This window comes from Saccopteryx bilineata, chromosome 7 (genome assembly GCF_036850765.1).
Source record: "Saccopteryx bilineata isolate mSacBil1 chromosome 7, mSacBil1_pri_phased_curated, whole genome shotgun sequence".
NCBI classification, from domain to species: domain Eukaryota; kingdom Metazoa; phylum Chordata; class Mammalia; order Chiroptera; family Emballonuridae; genus Saccopteryx; species Saccopteryx bilineata.
The window spans coordinates 104,741,689-104,748,157 of NC_089496.1; positions in this window are offsets into that span (position 1 = coordinate 104,741,689).

Genomic DNA, 6,469 nt, shown 5'->3' on the forward strand with positions numbered 1-6,469 from the left:
AGTCTGGAGCTCTCTTCCCAGATTGGATTCCTAGAAGCCACTGGCTGGAAGAGGACCCTTCTTTCTGTGCCAGTGGCTCAGAGGTTGGGAAGGACCACGGCCCCAGAATGTGCTAGATTTCTTTCTTAACTGCTTTCTAAGTAAACCTGGAAATGGAAAGAGGGAGGTGGGCCTGAGATCTCGGAAGACTCCTGGGGCGCACGCTGACTTCAGAGACCTGAGCCAAGTTCCTCATGCCTGTATTGAGTTTAATATCAGTGCCTGACGAAGCCGCTCAAAAGTGCATGCTGGCGGACTCGCCACTCTTAGCTTGTTGAGAAAGGTTGAAGCTATTCCCGTGGGAGTCTGCCAGCATCCTTCCTGGGTGAACTTATTTGGGGAGTACAAGCTGACTGCTACAGACACGCCACGGATTCCAGAAACTCAACCATGTAAATAGGGGGGAGAGCCCGCTGGGCTATCTCTACAATGAATCAGAGATGAAAAATGTGACCATTTCTTGCTGTGACTTGGGCATCTATTCTCAATGGGCCTCAGCGTTAAGACTTCTTGAGTGGTTACTGAATTAGGTTGGTGTTATTTTTATCACTAAACATCAGCAGTAGGTAACCCTTTAGTGTAGTTAGAATAGTTTCAATCATCCAAATTAGAAGGTACGTGGCTATCAGGACAGGAGTTAGTCTGGCCTGTGATGGCGGTCCCTGCGCCCTGCATGTGGGCAACAGGCTGGTTGTAGACGGGTCCCTGGCCACAAGGCTCTTCAGCTGTCTTTGCCCCTGTAGGAGACTGATCCCTGCTGAGGATCTGCCTAGCGTCAGGGGGGTTTTAATTTTATTTAACGCCCTTTACGAAAACATAGTTTATAACAGGCTTGAATCAGAACTGGGTTCAAATCACAGTTTCATGTAATAGCTCTAGGACAATGGAAAAGTTACATGGCTTTATCCTTCCTGGTTTCTTCAAGTGTTAAAAAAGAAAGTGAGGCTCTGGCCGGTTGGCTCAGTGGTAGAGCATCGGCCTGGCGTGCAGGAGTCCCGAGTTCGATTCCCGGCCAGGTCACACAGGAGAAGCGCCCATCTGATTCTCCACCCCTCCCCTTCTCCTTCCTCTCTGTCTCTCTCTTCCCCTCCCGTAGCCAAGGCTCCACTGGAGCAAAGTTTGCCTGTTCGCTGAGGATGGCTCTGTGGCCTCTGCCTCAGGTGCTAGAATGGCTCTGGTTGCAACAGAGCGACACCCCAGATGGGCAGAGCATCGCCCCCTGGTGGGAATGCTGGGTGGATCCCGGTCGGGCGCATGCGGGCGTCTGTCTGATTGCCACCCCGTTTCCAACTTCAGAAAAATACAAAAAAAAAAAAAAAAAAAAAAAAAAAAAAAGAAAGTAAGTGAGGGAATGAATAAATTCAGATAAGTGAAGCTGGGATGGCACATGACGAATGTTCGCTCTTAACATCTTTGTGCATTGGGTGAGGAAACAGGAAGTGATGTGCTCATGCCCACGGCCAGGAGCAGAGGCAGGATTTGAATCCAGGCCCAGGAGACATCCAAGGCCATGTTAGTTTCACCATCTTAAGCACCAACTGGGCTGTGGTGGTCAAGAGGGAAAGGGCTATCTAAGAACTTCTCACCTCTTCCCAGGTCAGGACATTTATTTTATATAATGTGTCTAAAACCTATGAGATTATTTCTGTCTTCCCAGAGCAAGCGGTTTGGAACTCATAAGGAATGGCATCTATTCTGAACGTCACTTGCGGCCTTAACACTAGCAGCTCAGATCCCTGGGTTTGGTTTCCAAGGCTTTCGGGAGCACCTCCTTCCTCAGTGTCCACAGCCCCCCCAGCCCTTCCCACCTTCGATGCCTGTGCTCATACTCTCTGTCCCCCTTTCCAGGTCTGGCCCACCTTTTTGTGAAACCTCCCCTACTTGGACAGTACCCTCCTCAGACTTGACTTTCCTCTACTCTCACCAGCCTTTGGTCTAGAGCCCACTTGTTTTACAGGTTTAACATCTTTAGTTATTTTCTAAGCAGCTCTAGAAGTTCCCTGAGGGCAGGTCTATTCTGACACCTGCTTCAGTATTATTGTCCAGACCTGGGCATATTATGGGACCCTGGATGGCCTGGGGCCCTTAAAGTTCTAAGATGTGTGTGTGTGTGTGTGTGTGTGACAGAGACAGAGGGACAGATAGGGACAGACAGACAGGAAGGGAGAGAGATAAGAAACACCAATTCTTCACTGAAGCACCTTAGTTGTTCATTGATTGCTTTCTCATATGGGCCTTGACCGGGTGGCTACAGCAGATCGAGTGACCCCTTCCTCAAGCCAGCGACCTTGGGCTCAGGCTGGTGAGCCTTGCTCAAACCAGATGAGCCCTTGCTCAACCTGGCGACCTCAGGGTTTCGAACCTGGGTCCTCCACATCCCAGTCCAATGCTCTGTCCACTGAGCCACCACCTGGTCAGGCTCTCTTAAGATATTAATGATTCCAAGGCTAAATTGACTTCTATCTGGAAACAAGTATCAATATTAGTTGGCAACACTTTAGGACCAGCTCCCCCTCCAACTTTCTCTTGTCATCCCCAGATGTGTAAGTTTGGGCAAGTAGTTTCCTCTGTCGGGACCTTTTCTCCCCACATGAAAGGCAGGTGTTGACCCTGGCCCCTCCTGGTGCTGTGGATGATGCTGGTGAGTCCATCCTTCTTCCTGTGGCGGTCTCTGTGCTTTTTCCCGACTTCCAGCTCAGCCCTACAGCATGGCCTCCATTCTGAGCTGTGCATTCCTGCAACTCCCATGTGAGTGTAGCCACTTTGCCCACTGCTCTGTAACATTATACAAATGTAATCATATGCCAGGGGACAGGATCCAGGATTGTTATTTTGGGATGTGCAGGAGCCTGTGGGAAAGTGCTGGAACATGTCTGAGTCACTCAGGCAAATACCTTCCTTTTTGTGTTCCAGCATGTTTTGAACTTTGAGGCAGCACACACAAAAAGGAGCCTGAGCAGGTGCTCACGCCCTTGGTGTTTCTGCGTGCCTTCCTGCGCCGGACTGCTTGTTTCTGGGCTGTGCCACCATACCCTCTGAGCTCCACCACCATAGGAGTGAGGGGCAGGGCTGGATGAATCCCTTGGAGGCTCTAAGCGTGGAAAAAAATATGGTTCCTCCCCTCCTATGTGAAATAACAATAGAAAGCCATAGAAGTGTAAGGATGACCTGAATTTGCCATGTTATATATTCTTGCTATTGAAAAACTATTAAATTCCTCCAGTTACAGTGTGTGCACTTGGGCGAGCCCCAGCTCTCTGGGTACTCAAGCTGCCTACTGTCTGGCACCTCTCACCAGGCAGGAACCAGCGGAGGCCAGAAAGAGCCCTTCAGTCCCCGGAGACTGCCAAGCAAGGCGAGAAGGGGCTGGGACCAGAGGAGCGAGCGGGAGAAGCCAGCCGTGATGCTCTCTGCCATTCGTGCACAGTGGAAGCGAGTGGAAGGCGACTCCAGGTCATCTGCTCGGGTTCTCCCCAGACTTGAAGCCCAGAACAATGTGGGCAGAATTCCAGGTGCAACTGGAAGCCAGCCTGGAGGAGGTGAAGAAGGGATCAGAAAAAGTATTCCTGGTAGAAAGGGCGTTTTCTAGAATATTCCCTTTCCTGTCCTTATCTGCTCTAGCCAGAGCTTCGCCCCATGTCCTGGGTTGCCCACATGGGGTCTGTGCTTTCTCCACAGCCATGTTGCTAAGGAAGAAGGCTTTCTGTTGTCCAAAGAGAAATCCCACCACTGGCCCCTCCCTTGTTCCTTTCCACTTCTCTCTCTCTATCTCCCTCTCTCTCACTCTCACAACGGGCTCCTTCTTTCTCCTTTGCCTACAAAAGTGTAGACGGGAAAGAACCCTCTCTTGCTTGCTCCTCAGTTTACCCTTTTTACTATCAAGTGTTTTGAAAGAGCCCGCTAAAGTCATCCCCTGGCGTCCCATGCACCACACTGCCCCCTGTAACCCATCCCCCCTGTAGCCACGCCCTCTCCTGTGGGCCAACACCTGCAGTTCTGGGCGAGCCTTCTCCTAGGCTCCGCCCATCACAACGACAGGCTCGCCCTCCTCCCCACCTACTCCACCCATGTGTCTTCTGGCTCCCTTCCCCAACCCATGGCTCTTAACACTGAGGACTTTTAGTTTTATGTGTCAACATGGCTAGGTGATAGCACCCAGGGATTTAATCAAACCCTAGTCTAGGTGTTGCTGTGGAGGTATTTGGTAGTAGATGTGGTTAACATCTACAATCAGTTGACCTTAAATAAAGGAGATGACCCTGGATAGTGTGGATGGGCCTCAAACAGGTTTCTTGGCAAAGAACACATTCTGTCTAAAGACTGCAGCGTCAGCTCCTGCCTGAGTTTCTAGCCCGCTGGCCTGACCTACAGATTTTCCAACTTGCTTGTCCCTCCAATTGAATGAGCCAATTCCTTGAAATATCTTTCTCTCTCTCTCTCTCTCTCTCTCTCTCTGTGTTTCTCTGGGAAACCCTGACTGATACATACTGTATACACTCTCACTGGGTCACCGGCTTCCCCTCCCCAGGCCCGGGCACCACTGGGTCTGCTGTTTGGGGTACTCTCTGATGAACATCAATCTTAGGGGTACCGTTGCCTACAAGGCACACAGGACCGTGAACATTCACCCGATAGTCTGTCTGCAGGACCCTAGAATTCCAATCCATGGGCACAGTCTCTAATGCTCGAGAGGCCACCAGGTGGAGGTGAGGCGGAGCCAGCTGTCACAGTGGGGGTGAGGGGCTGCCTCGCTGCTCAGCCCCAGCCAGGGCTTGTCGTGTGGGGTCACGGGTCCAGGATTACAAATGGCTCTCAGATTTTCAAGAAAAGCCAGAAATCTGTTCTTTGAGAATTAATTTTTAAATATTTTAAAATGTTTTTTAAAGAAACCAGCAGGCCCCACAAAACCCATCTGCAGGCCAGATTTGGCACTGGGGCTGCCAGCTACAAGTCCCAAGTCCCTCTGTGCTGTGAAGACTTGTGTCTCCGGTTCCTTCTGATCTTCCCTCGGCCCCTGTGAGCTGAGAGAGCAAGGACTTTGGCCAGGCTTCTTCCACTGGACTGCACCCCACTTGGGGCAGAAGAGAGGAAGGGAGCAATGGCCGCAGAGAGACGGAATGGGCTCCCGCTCCCGCCTTGCCACGCCCTTTCTTATTCTCCTGCCCCTCCTGGGCTTCCATCCTCCCTCGGAGACTGCCAGCAGCGCCCTGTCACACGTAGTTCAAGGTGCCCCTATTCTGGGGAGATCAGCGGGCTGCCTCCAAGCCCCTGGTGTCACCTCACAGTCAAGTCCCTTCTCTTACTGGCCTGCGCTGCTCACGGGCCGTTTGAGGGCGGTGGCCCTGAGCCAGCTCTGCTGTCAGGTGGGCCGAGTTCCAGTTCTGGCTTCCTCATTCGGTAAATGTGAATGCAGGAGGGCTCTTAACTTTCCTGAGCCTCAGGATCTCCCTCAGTTCAACAGTGATGATCAGAGTGGCTAATTCTACACCACGTGACACATTTAATCCTGAGGACAACTTGCTCAACTGAGAGCACTGTTTCTACCAGTCTTCCCTCATGCCAGCTGGTAACAGGAGGAAAGGACCAAGGAACAGGTCTGAGGTGTTGGTCCTGCTCTCCAACCTCAAGAGGACACACGACTCAGCTCTTCTCTCCCTGCTGTCACTCTCCATCTCTGCTGCCTCCTGCTCGTGTTGGGATGACAGCTTTACAGTGCATTCTAAGCATGGATTTTGCCGTAGGGAACACAGAGACACCCAGGAATATAGAAGTGGGGCTGAGAGTGCATACCGCCCCTTAATGCCCCTGGCAGTTGGTACCTAACTATGGCACTTGCCCATCAGCATCCCTCAACATGATGTATGTGGGTGGGTAATGACTAAGAGGTACAGTCCAATTCCAAAACCGAGACACAAAAAGTCTGCCCCTTTACACATTTCCAAATAAAATGTAGGCCAATTCAACCCTAGGAGTGGGTGTCGAGCTACACAGAACGGATGTGAGGGCCGGCTCTTGACCTGCAGCCTTAAAGGCATATGCAGCCAGACTCAGAGGACTGCACATCCATGTGTCATTCTCCCGTCAGGTCAGGAAGGGTATGACGGAAGAGACCAAGTTCCAGCAGAAAGACCTGGGTCGGGAATCAGTCACATGGACATCCAGTGGACAAGTTCCAGCATCTGTAAGGTGAATCGGTATGAGCTGTAAATTCTTGGACATGCCCACTTCCAATGACTGTTGCAGTGTGGGAATAAGCAGTGGAGCGAACTCTCAAGGTAGAAGGCTGTCGGAGCTGATTCTTTGCATTCTGGAAGACAGGATGGAGTTCTGCTGACTTACAGCTATGTGAGGCAGCGTTCTAGAAAGTCGCAGAAGGGTCTGTAGAGAGGGTGACAACTGCCCTGGTCTAATCAGCTAGGGCCAGAGTGGC